Raw genomic sequence first — 18,892 nt, 5'->3', positions numbered from 1 at the left:
ATCACAGATAGATACATATCACAGACAGATATATATATATCACAGATATATATATATCACAGATATATATATATCACAGATAGATATATATCTATCACAGATAGATATATATCACAGATAGATATATCACAGATAGATATATATCACAGATAGATATATATATATCACAGATATATATATATCACAGACAGATATATATATCACAGATATCTATATATCACAGATATCTATATATCACAGATATCTATATATCACAGATATATAGATATGACAGATATCTATATATCACAGATATATATATCACAGATATCTATATATTACAGATATATATATCACAGATATCTATATATCACAGATATCTATATATCACAGATATATATATGACAGATATATATATATCACAGATGTAGATATATATCACAGATATATATATAGATATATATCACAGATATATATAGATGTATATCACAGATATATATATGTATATCACAGTTTCTTTATCCACTTGTTGGTTGATGGGCATTTGGGTTGGTTCCACTATTTTGCAATTGTGAATTATGTTGCTATAAACATGAGTGTGCAAGTATCTTTTTCGCTTAATGACTTCTTTTCCTCTGGGTAGATACCCAGTAGTGGGATTACTGGATTAAGTGATAGTTCTTTTAGTTATTTAAGGAATCTCCACACAGTTTTCCATAGTGGCTGTACTAGTTTACATTCCCACCAGCAGTGTAGAAGTGTTTCCTGATCACCGTATCCATGCCAACATCTACTGTTTTTTTGGCCATTCTTGCAGGAGTAAGGTGGTATCACATTGTGGTTTTGATTTGCATTTCCCTGATCATTAGTGATGTTGAGTTTTTTTTTTATTTGTTTGTTAGATATTTGCATATCTTCTTTTGAGAATTGTATTTTCATGTCCTTAGCTTATTTTTGATGGTATTGTTTGTTTTTTTCTTATTTGTTTGAGTTCATTGTAGATTCTGGATATTAGTCCTTTGTCAGATGTACAGATTGTGAAACTTTTCTCCCATTCTGTGGGTTGTCTGTTTACCCTGCTGACTGTTTCTTTTGCTATGCAAAAGCTCTTTAGTTTAATTAAGTCCCAACTATTTATCTTTGTTTTTATTGCATTTGCTTTTGGGTTCTTGGTCGTGAAATCCTTGCCTAAGCCAATTTCTAGAAGGGTTTTTCCAATGTTATTCTTTTATTATCAGAAGAAGTATTCTATACAGGTAATTTAGATCAAGCTAATGGAAGAGTTCGGGTCAACTATATCCTTACAAATATTTTATTTACTTAGCCTATTAATTACTAAATTAGGATATTGAATTTTCCAACTAAAATTATGAATTTTTCTCTTGTTCCTTTCAATTCTGTCAGTTTTTGCATCACGTATTTTGACAGTCTGTTGTTAGCTGCACAGACATTTAGGAATATTGTTTCTTCTTAGATAACTGATCCCATTATCATTATGTAAAGTCCTTCTGTATCCCTGATGATATTCTTTATTCTGAAGTTTGCTTTGTCTGAAATTAATATAGCTACTCTACCTTTCTTTTTATTTGTGTTATAATCTTCAACCATCCTTTAGTTTCTTTTTTTTTTTTTTTTTTGTAGACCAAGTTTTGCTCTTATTGCCCAAGCTGGAGGGCAATGTGTGATCTCGGCTCACTGAAACCTCTGCCTCCCGGGTTCAAGCAATTCTCCTGCCTCAGCCTCTGAGTAGCTGGGATTACAAGCGTTTGCCACCACACTCAGCTAATTTTTTGTATTTTTAGTAGAGGTGGGGTTTCACCATGTTGGCCAGGCTGGTCTTGAACTACTTACCTCAGGTGATCCACCCACCTCAGGCTCCCAAAGTGCTGGGATTACAGGGGTGAGCCACTGTGCTCAGCCTGATCCTTTAGTTTCTAAAAGTACTCAGAGTTAAACTAAATTTCCTAAGACAACACACTGTTAGTGGTCTGTTTTTTTAAAATCTACCTTGTTAACCTTTTTCACCTATTTTTTCTCTTAAACTCTTTCTTTAAATTGGCATATTTAGATAATAGATATTTTAAGTAATTATTGATATAACTAGATTAATATCCACCAGGTTTGTAACTGTTTCTTCTTATTTTGACAGTTTGTTTTCTGTTATCCCACCTTTTTTCTGTTTCCAATTGGACACTATAATTCCTGTTTATCTTGTCTCTTAGCATAGTGAACATTTCTGTAGTGTTTGCCCTAGAGTTTTGTGGGTGAAAAAAGCCAAAGTCTGTAAAATCTTTGAAGAGGTTTATTCTGGGCCAAATGTGAGGACCATGGCCCATGACACAGCCCCAGGAGGTCCTGAGAACATGTGCCCAAGGTGGTTAAGTTACAGCTTGGCTTTATACATTTTACAGAGACAAAGATCACAAGCAAAGACATAAATAAATACATGTAAGTCATGCATTGGTTCAGCCTGAAAAGGTAGGACATCTCAAAACCAGGGTGTCCAGGTCATACGTGGATTCAAAGATTTTCTGAATGCCAATTGATTGAAACAGTTGAGATTTGCCTGAAGAGTTGAATCTGCATAAAGAAATGTTTGAGTTAAGATAAGGAGCGTTATGGAAGCCAAGATTCTTGCCATGTACATGAAGCCTCAAAGTAAGAGGCTTCACGTAGAATAGATGGTAAATATTTTTTATCAGAACTTAAAAGGTGTCCGACTCTCTGGAGAAGAACTAGCAAGGGAAAGAGATTCTCTACAGAATGCAAATTTCCTCCACAAAGGACTACTTTGAAGGACCATTCCAAAATATACCAAATAGCTATATTTTGGGATAAAATATTTTGATTTTCTTTAGGACCTCATATCTGTCCTGTGATGATATCCCAGAGTTAGGTTAGCATTTGGTACCTTATTGCTACAAGAGTTTGTTTTTTCAGTCATATAATCTCTATTTTTATGCTAATACTGGTCACTTGTACCTAAACTCCCAAAGACAGAGGGTATAATGAGGTATGTCTGACCTGACTTCCCATCATGGATTTCTTTGGGATCCCATTGGCCAAGAGGGAGTTTCATTCAGTGTGTTGCAGGGCTTAGGATTTTATTTTTGGTTCAAATTTTAATATAAATTCTAACTTCTGTATGTCCGCTTTTAAATAACTATAGCTTTTCCTGTCATAGCACAGAAAAGTATGGCAGAGTATCGATAATTACTCCCTTTCATTTCCTTGTAATATTACTGTTATTTATTTCATGTATTTTTATGCAATTGATGATTTATGATCAATTAAGAGAACAAGACAATTTGAGTTCAATTTTTTTCTTTTCCAATCTCAGTGTTTTACTTACTTTATCTTCCTCCTCCCTAAAGAACTTCTTTTAACATTTACTGCAAGGCAGGTCTACTGCCGAAAGGCGTCCCCATGTTTGTGTGGACTCTCTCTCTTTTACTTTACTTTTAAAGGGCATTTCACTGAATATGGAAATCTAGGTTTTTCTTCTTTCAACACTAAATACTTCAATCTACTTTATCCTTGTTTGCATGTTTACTGATAAGATGTTATATTAGTCCATTCTCCCATTGCTATAAAGAAATACCTGAGACTGGGTAATTTAAAAGAAAAAGAGGTTTAATTGGCTTACTGTTCTGCAAGCTGTACATGAAGCATGGCTGAGGAGGCCTCAGGAAACTTTCAATCATGGTGAAAGGTGAAGGGGAAGCAGGCTTGTTTCACATGGCCAGAACAGAAAGTGGTGGGAGAAAGGTGCAACACAAATTTAAACAACCAGATTCCCTGAGAACTCACTTACTATCATGACCAAGGGTGATGATGCTAAACCATTCATGAGAACTCCACCCCCATAATCTAGTCACCTCCACCAGGCCCCACTTTCAACACTGAAGAGTACTGGTCCAAATGAGATTTGGTGGGAACACAGGCTCAAACTATATCATTCCACCTCAGGAACTTCCAAATCTTATGTCCTTCTCACATTCCAAAAGATAATCATCCCTTCTCAACTGTTCCCCAAGTCTTATCTTATTCCAGCCTTAACTCAAAAGTCCAAATTCCAAAATGTCATCTGACACAAGGCAAGTCCCTCCACCTATGAGCCTGTAAAATCAAAAACACATTAGTTACTCCCAATATACATTGGGGTAAAAGCATCAGGTAAATACTCCCACTCCAAAAGAGAAGTCAGCAAATAGAAAGGGGCTACAGGCCCCATCAAAGTCCAAAACCCAGCAGGGTAGTCATTAAATCTTAAAGCTCCAAAATAATCTCATTTGACTCCATGTCTCACATCCAGGGCACACTGGTGCAAGAGGTGAGTTCCTAAGGCTTTAGGCAGCCCCTCCCCTGTGGCTTTGCCGAGGTCAGCCCCCGTTGCTGCTCTCATGGGCTGGTGTTGAGTGCCTGCAGCCTTTCATGATCAGGGTGTAAACTTTTAGTGTATCTACCATTCTGGGGTCTGGAGGATGGTGGCTCTTTCCTCACAGCCCTAGCTGGGACTCTGTATGGGGACTCCAATCCCACATTTATCTTCCTCACTGCTCTGGTAGAGATTCTCCACAAGGGCTCCACTCATTCAACAGGCTCCTGCCTGGTCAGCCAGGCTTTTTCGTACATCCTCTGAAATCTAGATGGAGTCTCCCAAGCCTCAACTCTTGCTGTCTGCACATCCACAGGCCTAATATCATGTGGAAGAGACCAAGGCTTACAGCTTGCGCCCTCTGAATCAGCAGCATGAGTACCTGGACCCTTTTGAGCCATGGCTAGAGCTGGAGTGTCCAAGATGCAAGAAGCTGTGTCTCCAAGGCTGTACAGGGTAGTGGGGCCCTCGGTCTCACCCACAAAAACATTCTCTCTTAGGCCTCTTTGCCTGTGATGAGAACGCTGCCATGAAGGTCTTTAAAATGGCTTCAGGGCCTTTTTCCCCATTGTCTTGGCTTTTAGTACTTGCCTTTCTTTCAGTTATGCAAATTTCTTCAGCTGGCTTGAATTCCTCCCCCCGATAATGTTACATATATATAACATTTCAGTTTTATAATCTGACTTCCCATCATGGATTTCTTTGGGATTATATATATATAATCCCAGATTATATGGGATATATGGCCAGCTTACAAATTTTCCAAACTTTTATACTCCGCTTTCCTTTTAAATATCAGTTACAGTTTCAGGCCATTTCTTTGCTCACACATATGAGAATAGGATTTTAGAAGGAGCCAGGCTACATTGGATGCTTGACTGCTGAGAAATTTCATCCTCCAGATACCGTAAATCATCACTTTGAAGTTCAAAGTTCCACAAATCCCTAGAGCAAGGGAACAATGCAGCCAACCTTTTTGCTAATGCATAACAAAAGTAACCTTTGCTCTAGTTCCCAATAAATTCTTCATCTCCATCTGAGACCTCAGATGATCATATGATAGTGATATGATTATTATGATAGTGATACGGCCATCTCTGTCAATATCACTATCAGAATTTTGGTCAAAGCCATTCAATAAATCTCTAGTTCTAAATTTTCAAAACTCCCCTCATCTTTCCTCTCTTCTGAGCCTTCCAAACTGTTCCAGCCCATTACTCAATTCCAATTTCACTTCCACATTTTTAGGTATCTTTATAGCAATGCCTCACTCCTTGGTACAAATTTTCTATATATGTTCATTCTCACATTGCTATAAAGAAATGCCTGAGTCTGGGTTATGAAGAAAAGTGGTTTAACTGGCTCATGTTTCTGCAGGCTGTACAGAGAAAATGGCTGGGGAGGCCTCAGGAAACTTTCAGTCATGGAGGAAATTGAAGGAGAAGCAGGCTTGTCTTACATAGCTAGAGCAAGAAGAGAGAGACGGTGGCATTACCACACACTTTTAAACAACCAGATCTTGTGAGAACTCATTATCATGACCAAGGGGGATGTGCTAAACCACTTGTGAGAGCTCTTCCCGCATCATCCAGTCACCTCCCACCAGACTACACCTCCAACACTGGGAAATACAATTTTGCAAGAGGTTTGGTGGGGACACAGATCCAAACTCTGTCAGACTTCTACTGTAATTCTTATTCTTGTTCCTCCACACAGCTCCCCTACCCAACAGATTCTTTCAAGATTTTGTCTTTGTCTGTGGTTTCTGCAGGTTGAATATATAACCAAAGGAATTATTTTTGGTATTTATTTTTATGTGTCCTTTCAGTTTCCAGGATCTATGGTTTCATGTTTGTCATTAATTTTGGAAAGTCTGGGGTGTTATTCCTTCAAATATGTCTTCCCCTCTATTCTTTATTTCTACTTTTTTTGTATTATAATGATGCTTATGTTACATCTTTTGAAATTGCCTCCACAGTTATTTGATGTCCTGTTCTATTTTTTAATTTGTTATATTTTTTCTCTCTGTATTTCAGTTTAAGAAGTTTGTATTAACCTATTTTTGAACTCATTTGTTCTTTATTCTGCCATGACCAGTCTACATAGGATGCCACAAGAAATATTCTTCATTTCTGTTATAGTGTTTTAAATTTCTAGCATTTTTAGTATTTTTATTTTTCTACTTTTATTTTCCAATGGGTTTTGCTATTTTTTTCCATTGAAGCTGCTAACATATTACTCTTAGTTATTTTAAATTTCAGATTCAAAAATTCTAACATACATGTTATATCTGAGTGTGATTCTGATGCTTACTTTAGTTTTCACATTTTGTTTTTTCATTCTTTTTGGCATGCCTTATAATTCTTTTGTTGAAATGGGGACTGTTGTTTTAGATATTAGGAACTGAGATACGTTAGCCTTCACAGTGAAGATTCATGTGAATCTGGTTAGGAGTTGTGTTGTGTTTAATATCTTCTGTAGCTGTAGATGTCAACGGCTTTACCCTCGTATAGTGTCCTTGTTCTCATATCCCCCTGTGAGGTACACTTTGCTAGATTATGAGAAAAAACATAAATATGTTGATAATCTCAAAACAGAGATAAAACTGTTAGGTGCCAAAATCAGAATGAAACTGAAACCTAGAGGCATCAATGTCAAAAAACAAACTCATGGGAGCTGCATAACCAGATGTATCTCTATCTGGATTTTTAGTGCCTAGACAAGGCTAGAAGTAGAGTCCCATATGCAAAAGCAGTGAGGAACTGAGCTCCTTCTCACACAGAGTATATGTCTTGCAACTATTTAGGTTATAACTCACCCTTTTTATTTTAGAGTCCTGTTGGGGTGATAGTAAGATGCAGGGAGAAGAAAAGAGCTATATTCTTAAATTTAAATATCTATTTTTACTGGTCCTGTGTTTCTGGATGTTAAAATTCACAAATGTTTCTTCTGTGGTACAGGATTTCTACTGCCCTTTAGTAAGATAAAAAGGCAAGTGAGGATGGAGTGGAAACAGTGCCCTTCTGTGAGCTAGGAAAATGTTCTGGTAGGGATTTTTTCTTGGAGAGTGGGCTTTACTTTTGGAGGATGTTCTGGTTGCATTTTACAGAGAATTGTCTTTGCTCCAGGCTAGGGCCACCAAGGATATGTTTTTGGATCTTCACTATATGAAGCTAGCACAGCTAGTGTAAACAAACCTCACAAATATGTGGGGATCTCCATTAGACTGAAGCCTCTATGAGCTTACACTCTCATGCTGGCCCACACCCAGTCTTCACCAATTTATTAAAAGTACCATTTAAGTGTTCTTAGATTATGGCTCCAGTGTCTTCTGCTCCAGGTGCGTAGACGCCAGCTCTCGCTCTCTGAGTATACATGACTTCTTAGACTTGGGAAAGGAAGCTTCTCCGGCATCCTCAGTCTTCTGGAGGATCCAAGTAAAGCCATTTTATTGGTTTTTCTAATTTCCATGGCGTTTCAGTTTGTTAGCTTTTTCTGTTTAGGATGGTAGAGATGACATCAGAGCTCTTTACATGTCAGAGCTAAAACTGCAAGTCCCCACTTAATATCTTCATTATTTAAAAATATTAAAAGTCATTTTATGAATCTTCAGGATGAATTCCATTCAAAATTACTAGCAGTGGTCCTACTATCTGTGTATTTTCACAATATTCAAGTAAATTTTCTGAAAGATTGTTTACACTTTTTACTTATTTGTACAAATTAAGTTACTGTGTCTATGTCATATTATCTTTAAATTGACATTTTTCTCATTTCTAACTCATATAGCCCAATAGAACATATGGTAAGTCTACAAGCATCAAGATCACAATGTTGGACCATTCCATTTGCAATGAGGTTCAGGTATTAGATATTAATTAGAAGATGTCAAACTAAAACTAAATGATGATATAGCATTGCCCCAAGAAATCTCACAGAGCTGAAATTTATTTTCTGTCTATTTGTATAGTTTACATAGTCCCTTCAACTGCAGATTCTGGTTTCTAACTGAATTCTATTCCTGTGTTTATTTATGATAGTCATTCATCAGATTTATAAATGCAGAGCCATTATGTAACTCTTTAGGTATGTGCACATAAAATAAACGAAAACAAATGCTTTCATTAACACAGCTGCTCTATAATATTTAGTTCAAATAATTCTATACTTGCTTCCCACAGACAAAAGAATTGGGAAAGAAAAAGGAAGTTAATATAAAAATACAAACGTATCTCTCCTATTAGTCAAAAAACCAGAAGTAAGGGAACTGATACTAACACTGTAAAAGCACATAGAGAGTAGATACTAATGATAAATAGCATAAATGTAAATGCTAAAAGCATCACCCTTACAGTGCCATCCAAACATGTACTATAGTTTGAGTTCCAAGGTTCTCAACTAAGGGTATTCTAAAAAGACTATAAGCTCTACCCTTGCTAAATATGCTTCAGATTTGTTTTAAGACATTGAGAAAATTAAGACATTTCATTGCAAGAGCAAACCACTTTAGATCACCAAGGGAAAAAAAGTCAAGAAAATATCCTTCATTCCCATCTAAGAGAAATTAAGCTACATTCATGGATTAAACTGTACTTGCCTAAGGTAGTGTTTTTTTGTTTTTTTGGTTTTTTTTAATTTAGAGATGTCCAGCCAGGATACATGATTAGTGGACAGTGGAGAGGAAGTTGACTGGAGGTTTACCTACATGTCGTGGTCCAGCATAATAATACAAATAAATCCTGAACTGAATACAACAAACAAGAATAGAAATATATTCTTGGTCTCAAAACAAAGATCAAACTGGTAGATGTCATAATCAAAGGGGAAATTCAAGCCTATTGTAGTGAGAGTGAGTTGAAGCCAAAACAACCCATAGGAGATGCATGACTAGGTATTTCTATATTTGGATCTTTAATGCCCAAAGTCAGAAATATAATCTTACATACTTCAGTAGGTTAGACCTAAGCTCCCTATATAAAACCAGAAACCATAAGGGGACTATTTTCCAGAACATTATTTGCCACTGTATTCATTTACTAGGGCTACCATAACAAATTATCACAGATTTAGTGGCTTAAAAAATGTATTCTCTCACAGTTTTGAAGGTTAAAAGTCCAAAATAAAGGTGTTAGCAGGGCCATGCTGCCTCTGAAGCCTCTAGGGAAGAATCCTTTCTTCCCTCTTCCTACCTTCTGAAACCTCCCAGCAATTTTTGGCATTCCCTTGGCTTGTGGGAATATATCACTTCTGTCTATGTGTACATTGTTAAAAAGTCTCTGTTTTTGCATCCTCTCCCTTTTCTTGAAATACACCAGTCACTGGATTTAGAATCCATCCTAAATCCAGTGTGATTTTATCTTAAGATACTTAACTAACTGCATATGCAAACATTTTATTTCTAAATAAGGTCACATTCTGAGTTCCTGGACTGACATAAATTCTCGAGAGACAGTTTTTAACCTGCAACATTCAGTATGCCAAAAATCTGGCATTGGAGTTGGACATTCACCCTGAGTATGGTTTCAAGGGGAGCTACCAATGAGAAATTGTAAAGCCAAATTTGGCATGTCACCTGAATTTACCTCACCTTGTACCATAGAATACCACAACAGTAGGTCTTAATATAAAATCTTCCCCAGGTCAAATAAATTTATAGTACCTTGTCAGATACAAGGGAGCTTTCACAGCTCACAGCCCATTGAAGATTAGAAACTAATTTAAATTTGCTCTATTGATGATCACTAGAGCATTACAAAATGTCTAATTAACTTGTTTGTCTTTACATATTTCATTAGCTTTTTATGTTGAATTGGACATAGAAGACAAAGGGTATGAGCAATGCACAAGAAGTGAAATTGTTTTGGTTCTTAGCTTTGACAATAATCAGCTAGCTAATCTCATGGAACCTCAGTTTCTCATAAATAAAATTGAGATTACCATAATATTTCTGCTTACAACACAAATTATTGTGAGGACAATCTAGAACGATGAATTTGAAAACATTCTAAAATCTGGACGATGCTATGCAGATGAATACAAAGGATTAAAAGTTTCAGAAAATGTCTATCATGAATGCAAAATAAGTCTGAGTATCCAGTGTTTAAATGTTAATGGAGACAAAAAAAATTTGAAATATAAGTAGAAGAATCCTTAAGGTGGCTGAATGTTTTTTCAAAAGAACAACTAATTTCAATCAATTTCTTCTACCTAAATTGCATGGTTTTAAATGAAAGTAAAATTTAAAAAATGAACAAAGTCAAGCATGTTCTTTAGCTAACTAGACCCAACTATCAATAAGCTGTGCTTAAAGATTTATGTGTAGGTTTATCCTTACCATGAGGCAAAATCTGCAGTGAATTTCTCTGTTGCCTTTCTAGGTGGTTTCACTGATTCTAAGTCACACTGAGCAAAAAACAACAACTTGCATTGATACTAAAATTAAGATCCTAAGGGAAATTAGCTGGGCATGGTGGTGTGCTCTTGTAGTCCTATCTACTCAGGAGGCCAAGGTGAGAGTATCACTTGAGCCCAGTAGGTTGCAGTGAGTTATGATCCTGCAACTGCACTGCACTCTAGCCTGTGTGGCAGAGCAGAACCCTGTCTCTTAAAAAATAAAATACTAGTGTAAAAGAAAAAGGTTGCTTTTATGAGCTCAGTTCAGAGTTTACTTTGTGCAACAGGCATTGCACACTATATCCCACATGCCAAAATATCACTACCAGAATTTTATTTTCTTACTGGCATTAAAAAGCAAATTACAAGATTTCTCCTATGCTGTGCAACCTTGTTTGGTTGTCACTGTTATCACGCCTGCAATGTGCTACAGAAGCCCAAGAAATAAAGATAGTCATTTTCTAACACTGAAAAATTCTCACTTTATTTACCCAATGAAGGGGCCAAATCAACCAGTGACTGACCAAGTTTTACTATCCACCAAGAACATAGCTCTCAATTCCTGGTTGAGATAGTCCACTCTCTCATTCCACTAAACCAATTCCTTATTCATTCTTTGCGATCAGGAATAGACCTAATTAATAGGAGGGCTGTCTGAGAATGATTAGAATACTATGTATCTTTTGTTGCATCTTTCTCACATCTTATGCATGGGGTACATGACACAATCTTTAACATACAATCAAAAGTGCATACTGGCCACCACATTCTTTCTATCCAGCTCTTAAAACATCAAGCAAGATTGCTTCATCTACTGTGTATACACTGGTGAAATTGAGCATGCCACTTTAGAAAACATCTATGTTGTCAGGTTGTTGGAGCACTTTATAACTCCCTTTCTGATACAGTGGGAAGAAGCAAATTCTCAACGGAAAACACATGTGGACATATCTCCAGCTCAGGTCCCTTTTGCTACCTTCTATTGGAGACCTTTTTTTCTAGATCTGCTTTCTCCATTTTTCTTCCCTTTGCTTTATATTTTCCCACCTGCCAAACTCCTCCAAAAAAAAAAAAAAATTCTGCCTAGACTTACCATTGAATAACCTGGAATTTGTCTCTCTTATTTTCTTCGCCTTGTTCATGAATTATACACTAAAGACCTACAGGAGAAAAGTCTGAGTATCAGGGACACTACAACTATGCTGGAATTCTCCACTCCAGGCTCTCTTTCTTCTTGTAAGAAACTTATGATCTGTCAGGCAGTATATTAGGACCAAAGATAAAAATAATAGAAAGATAATTTCTGCTTTGATAGGCTCTCAATGATGTTCACTTGATTTCAGGAGAGACATGAGAACATATACTTCTAACATCTTGCAATAAGTGGTAAAATGGTGATGTTTCCTGAAAACCATGAGAAAAGAAATGAAAAATATTGGTTTTGCTTAAATGGGTAAAGAGTTGGATAAGTAATATGGCTTTTTTTTTGAACCATATATAAGGGATCCCATGACTGGGAGGCTATACATTCAGATTGATGTATATCAAGGAAAGAAATGGCATTATCATATGCAGCAGATAAGAATGAGAGACTAAGATTATGTGGAAAAAAAGATAGGAATGTTGTTACTACTGTGACCTTGAATAGTGTTACTTTACTACACAATTAGAAAAAAGAAATTATAATTTAAAATAAAATTTGCAATTACAGTTTCTGCTTATGTCTACCCCAGTACTATACAGTATGGTGGATTTGGGGAATAATTCCTAAATTCCAGAAATGTTTGTACTACCTTCAAAATTTTGTAATATTTGTTAATTGTCTACACTGTTATTTAATTTTTTAAAGTTATAAATATATATTTACAGTTTTACTTTATTTTTAATGGACAAATAATAACTATGCATTTAAGGGGTACAATGTGATGTTTTGATGCATAAATACATTGTGAAATCATCAAATCAGGGTAATTAGCATATCCAAACCTCAAATATTTATCATTTCTTTGTAGTGAGGACATTTAAAATCATCTCTCAGCTATTTTGAAATATATATTACTCTATTATTAACTGTAGTCACTTTGCTGTGCAATAGAGCACCAGGATTTATTCCTCCTATCGAAATGCAACTTTGTAGAAACTGACCATTGTTTCCTTTTCTCTATCCACCTCCCCTAATCACCACCCACCACCCTACCTCCTGTCCCCAGTGGCCATCATTCTACTTGCTACTTCTATGAGTTGAACTTTTTTTAGATTCCACATATAAGTGAGATTATACAGTATTTTTTGGTGCAGTAATGGGATTGCTACATTATACGGTAATTCTATTTTTAGCTTTTTGAGAAACCGGCATCTTATTTTTCAAAATGGCTATACTAATGTAGAATATCACCAATGGTATATAAGGGCTTTCTTTTCTTCACGTCCTCACCAACACTTGTTCTCTTTCATTTTTTTTTTTTGATAATAGCAATCTAACAGGTGTGAGGTGAAATGTCATTGTGGTTTTAATCTACATTTCTCTGATTATTAATAATGTTAAGCATTTTCTAATATATCAGTTGGCTGTTTGTGTGTCTTCTGATAAATATCTATTCAATTTATTTACTTATTTTTTAATGGGGTTATTTTTTCCCGTTATGGAGTAGTTGGAGCTCCTTTTATATTTTGGATATTAGCCCCTTATCCAGCGTATGGTTAGGAAATATTTTCTCTCAATCTCTAGGTTGTCTCTTCACTCTATTAGCTGTTTTCTTTGCTATGCAGAAGCTTTTTACTTTGAAGTAATGTTATTTGTCATTGTTTTTTTGCTTTTGTTTCCTGTAGTTTGGGGGGTCATATCAAGGAAATCTGTGCCCAGACCAATGTTATTAAATTTTCTCCTATTGGTCCTTCTAGTAATTCTACAGTTTCAGGTTTTAAGTCTTTAATCAATTTTGAATTGATTCTTGTAAAAGGGATGAAATAAGCATTCATTTTTATTCTTCTGTATATAGATATCCAATTTTCCCAATGCCGTTTAATAAAGAGACTGTCTTTCCTGCATTGTATGTTCTTGACATTACTGTCCAAAGCCAATTGCTTATAGTTGGATGTATTTTTTTCTTGGATCTCTGTTCTATCCCATTGGCTCATGTGCTTGTTTTTATGCCAGTACTATGTTGTTTTCATTACTATAACTTTGTAATATATTTTGAAATCCAGTGGTGTATTCCCTGCAGCTTTGTTATTTTGTTGTTGTTGTTTTGTTTTGCTTTGTCAATATTGGTTTACTAGAGTTCTTTTGTGGTTTTCATACCAATATTAGGATTTTTCTATTTCTGTACAAAATAACATTAAAATTTTTATAGAGGATACATTGAACACCTCCTCTTTCTTCTCCTTTCAACCTGCTTAACATAAAGATGACAAGGATGAAAACCTTCATGATGATCCAATTCCACTTAGTGAACTGTAAATGTATTTTCTCTTCCTTATTATTTTTTAAAAATAATGTTTTATTTTCTCTAGCTTACTTTATTGTATACAGTATACAATACATATGCAAAATGTGTCAATAAACTCTTTATATTATGGCTTTTGGTCAACAGTAGACTATTAGTTTAGTTTTTGGGGAATCAAAAGTTAGACATAAATTTTCAACTGGACAAGGTTCAGTGAGTCAACCTTTATGTTGCTTATGGTTTAACTGTATTTTTTTAGAATGTTTGCATCTATTTTCTTCAGTAATACTGGCCTGTAGCTTGATTTGTTTTTTTGGTCTGGCTTTGATATCAGGGTGACGCTGGCCTCCTAAAATCAGTTTTGATGTATTCTTTCCTAATTTTTTAGAAAAGTTTGAGCAAGATTAGTATTTTTATGTTTTCTAGAGTTCAGCAGTATAGCCATTTAGACTTACACTTTTCTGTGATGAAAGATTTTAATTATTAATTCATTCTCCTTACTTATTACTGGTCTGTTCAGATTTCCAGTATCTTCTTGGTTCAGTCTTGGTAGGTCATATGTTTATAGCAGTTTAATCATTTCTTCTGAGTTATTCAATTTGTTGGTTAATAATCCTGCTTTCTTACTTTATGATTTGATAATTTTCTGTAGTGGTATGCTTTGGATCTTTTCATCTTTGTGTATCTACTATAGACTTTCACTTTGGGGTTAACCTGAGAATTATATAAAATATATTTTATTTATAACAGGCAACTTTGAGTTTTTAACAACTTAATTTTAATCACATACGCAGACTTCATTTTTGACTACCCATCTTTAAACACTTTATGTTTTCTTTGTCATACATTGAGTATTATGGTTTGTATCCATTAAAATTATTTTAGCTTTGGTTGTTTTTAATCATTTTGCCTTTTAACCATCTTACTAGAGATATAATTGATTTACCCACTGCAATTACAGTATTAGAGTGTTTTGTATTTGACAATGTACGTTTACCAGTGAGTTTTATACTTTCATATGTTTTCATAATAATTTGCATCTTCTTTCTGTTTAAAGAACTCTCTTTAGCATTACTTATAAGGCAGGTCTAGTGGTAATAAACTCTATCTGTTTCTATCTGTCTGAGAAAGCTTTTATCACCCCTTTGTTCTAAAAGACAAGATTTCTGTGCATAGTATTTTTATTTTGCAGTTTTTTGTTTAATTTCAGAATTTTAAATGTATTGTCATATTCGCTTTTGGCCTACAAGTTTTCTCCTGAGAAATTCACTGATGACGGTTTCTTTATATGTAATGATTCACTTTTCCCTTGTTGCTTTCAAAGCTCTCTCTTTGTTTTTGACTTTTGATAATTTGATTATGATGTGTATTGATGTGGGTCTCTTTGGAATCATCTTATTTTGTGTCTACTGTGCTTCCTGGATCTGGCTTTTTATTTTCTTCCAGAGAGTGAGGAGATTTTCTGACATTATTATTTAAATCAGTTTTCTGTCCCTTTCTCTCTATTGCTTTTACTTCTGACATGCTGATAATTCATAAATTGCTCTGCTTGATGGTGTGCAATAACTCTCATATGCTATCTTTATTCATTTTTATTCTTTTTACTTTTTGCTCCTCAAATTGGATATCTTTGAGTTTACTGCTCCTTTTTTTCTGCTTGATCTAGTCTGCTGTTGAACCGCTCAACTGAAATTTTCAGTTCAGTTATAATATTCTTCTGATCTATGGTATACATTTTGTTCTTGTTTATACTTTATATCTCTTTGTTGATGTTCCCAGTTTATTCTTGCATTGTTCTCTTGATCTCAGTGAACATCTTTCTGGCCACTGTTTTGAATTCTCTATTGGGTAAATCACAAACAACTACTTCACTAAAACTGGTTTCTGAAGATTTATTTTTTCTTTTGTTTGAAATATATTACCCTGTTTCTTTTGCTTGACCCTCTGTGTTGATTTCTGCACATTAGATGAGACAACTAACTTTCCCAGTCTTTTCAGCTTGGCCTCATGTATGAGAAGAATATCAGTAATCCATCTGGCCAAAGATTTTATGGTGTCTCTCAAGTATTTATGTTTGTTCAGACTGCTGTTTCTGTTTTGGTTGTCCCTTGGACCTTAGGATGTGACACATCCCATCAGTATACTGAGACCAGAAAGCCAGACTTTCTAGATATAGGTGGAAAGATTGCAGTGTCAGATATGCATTTTAGTTTTTTCCATCCTCTCAATGAAGTTAAATGTGGGCGTTTATTTCCTACTGTCTCTGTCTTAAGCTGGGTAGAGGACCTGTTGCAAATGTCTGTACTCACATTTAGGCTGCACCCTTTAATCTGGGGGAAATATCTGCTAGCAGCAGGCCCATTACACATTCACCTGTTGGTTTTCTGTGGTCTAAGGCACTCAGGAATGCAAAGCCCCATAGACTTCCAGAACTAGTTTGTTAAGGAGGTAGTCCCTTGGTTGGGAGCTATAGTTGTGACACTTGGTGCATGGGCAAATTCCTTCCAGGATAATGGATAAGCCTAAATTTATCAGTGAGGTGAGCCAGAAAAAAGGTTCATAAAGTGCCAAGCTCTGGCTATGGCTGCTGGAGGGCTATTGTTTGTCTCATTAGCTCCCTGATGCATATTCATCAGAAACCCGGTGATATGGTTAGGCTTTGTGTTCTCACCCAAATCTCATCTCGAATTGTAATCCGAGGTGTTTAGGGAGATACCTGGTAGGAGGTAATTGGATCATGGGGGAAGTTTCCCCCATTCTGTTCTTGTGATAGTAAGTTCTCATGAGATCTGATGGTTTTAGAAGTGTTTGACATCTCCTCTTATGCACATGCTCTCTCTCACCTGCCACCATGTAGGACATGCCTGCTTCCCCTTCTACCATGATTGTAAGTTTCCTGATGCCTCTCCAGCCGTGTGGAATTGTGAGTCAATTAAACCTCTTGTCTTTATAAGTTGCCCAGTCTCAGGCAGTTCTTTATAACAATGTGAGAATGAACTAATACACCAGGCCATCAAGTGGCCACTAGGAGTTTGTGTTGTACCATTTTGGTGTTAAAACAGGAGGTACACATCACTCATCCCTTTCTGCACTGCTCCAAGAGAGTGTAGCCCCTCAAAGTTTTTGAACACCTGTTTAAGTCCATGTTGGTGTTCTATTAAAAGGTAAAAAGGCTTGTACATGCGTAGTGCTTTATGCTGCTAGAGCTGAGAGGTTTAGGATGAAGTCCTCTGTGAGGGAGCTATAAAAGTTGGGCAACTTAATGCATGGCATAAAACACTTCCAGGAAGAAACAGGGAGCTGCATTTTTAAGCCCTTTCTCCGCACTGATCCTGGGGGATAAGTCCCTGCTAGTGGTTACACACCCATATAAAACTGCCACTTTTACTGTCATCTAGATAGACTTGCATCTATTTTATTCCCTTTGCTCCCAGAGCTAGAATGTTTAAATGCAGTCACTCAAGTGGAAGTGGTAAAAGTTAGTGTGCTTGCTGTGTGGACAAACTCCTTTCGAGAAGAATTAACAGACCTGAAGTTTTCACTGGGGCAAGCTGTGAAAGCAGGCTCAGAGGTACAATCTACTTCTCAGGCTGCTGGCTGGCCTCATATTTGTCTATACCTTTAACTCTCTGATGCAAGTTAGTTTGAAGCCAGACCATTAAGCAACCACTGGAAGGGTGTGTCATGAGACCCTCCTGGGAAGAAACTAGAAGCTGCATTTTAAGTCCCTTCTCTTTACTGCTCCTAGGGGATGGGGCCCTGGGAAGCCCTGGAGAGTCCATATCAAACTGCTGTTTTTTTGTTGTGGTCCAGAGAGACTTGTGTGTGTCCAATTCCTTTCACTACCAGAGTTGGTGAATTAAAAGCCAAACTATAAGGAAGCTTAGGGTTAGGATGCTGTATGTGAGGGAAAAACTCTTCTCTTTACAAGCAGAAACTGGGTATTAGAAGTCCCTTTCCTGACTGTATGTCACAGTGCCTGGGGTAAGGTTCATGCCTGAATGCTCCTCAGCTATTCCAAGCTGTGCAATGTGAGTGTTTTCTCCATTGTCTGATGGGTAGGAGTCTTGCAACTAGTCTCTTAAACTTCTTTCAGAGGAAAACTGATCCATGAATAGATGTTTATTAGGTGTGTCCATAGGTGGAGGGAGGGTCAAGGCTTCCTATGCCACCATGTTGCTGATGTCAATTCTATATCCTTTTTGGTTTTGTTTTACTTAGCCTACCCTTCAGTAGTGTTAACTTTAAAGTCATGAATTTGACGTGCTATTAAAATAAATATATAAGTGCTAAATACAAGAAAAATGTTATAGATAACCCAAGTATAAATAATCTTGCCTACTTTGGAACTCAGACCACAGTTTAAGTCTATAAAGGCTGGCTGTCTCAAAGTAGACACATACAATAGTTCATTCCTACAGGGATTCTCATTTTCATCATTTTGACCTTTTATTCTAGGGGTACAGATGTTAAAAACTTGAGTTTAAATACTGAATACACTACTAACCAGTGAGGTGGCTTGAGGAAATCTACTTAGCCTCTGCAGGAAAATGATACCTACCTCTAAGAATTATTTTTAGGGTTGAATGAGACAATGTACTTAAAGGCTTAGGCATGGTCTTTGGCACACACTAAGCAAATTATGAACTATATGTTTTTGATATATTTTTATTATCTCACAAAATGGAAAAGTTAT

The sequence above is a fragment of the Pongo pygmaeus genome, chromosome 7 (genome assembly GCF_028885625.2).
Source record: "Pongo pygmaeus isolate AG05252 chromosome 7, NHGRI_mPonPyg2-v2.0_pri, whole genome shotgun sequence".
In the NCBI taxonomy this organism is placed as follows: Eukaryota; Metazoa; Chordata; class Mammalia; order Primates; family Hominidae; genus Pongo; species Pongo pygmaeus.
This window is presented reverse-complemented; position numbering follows the sequence as displayed.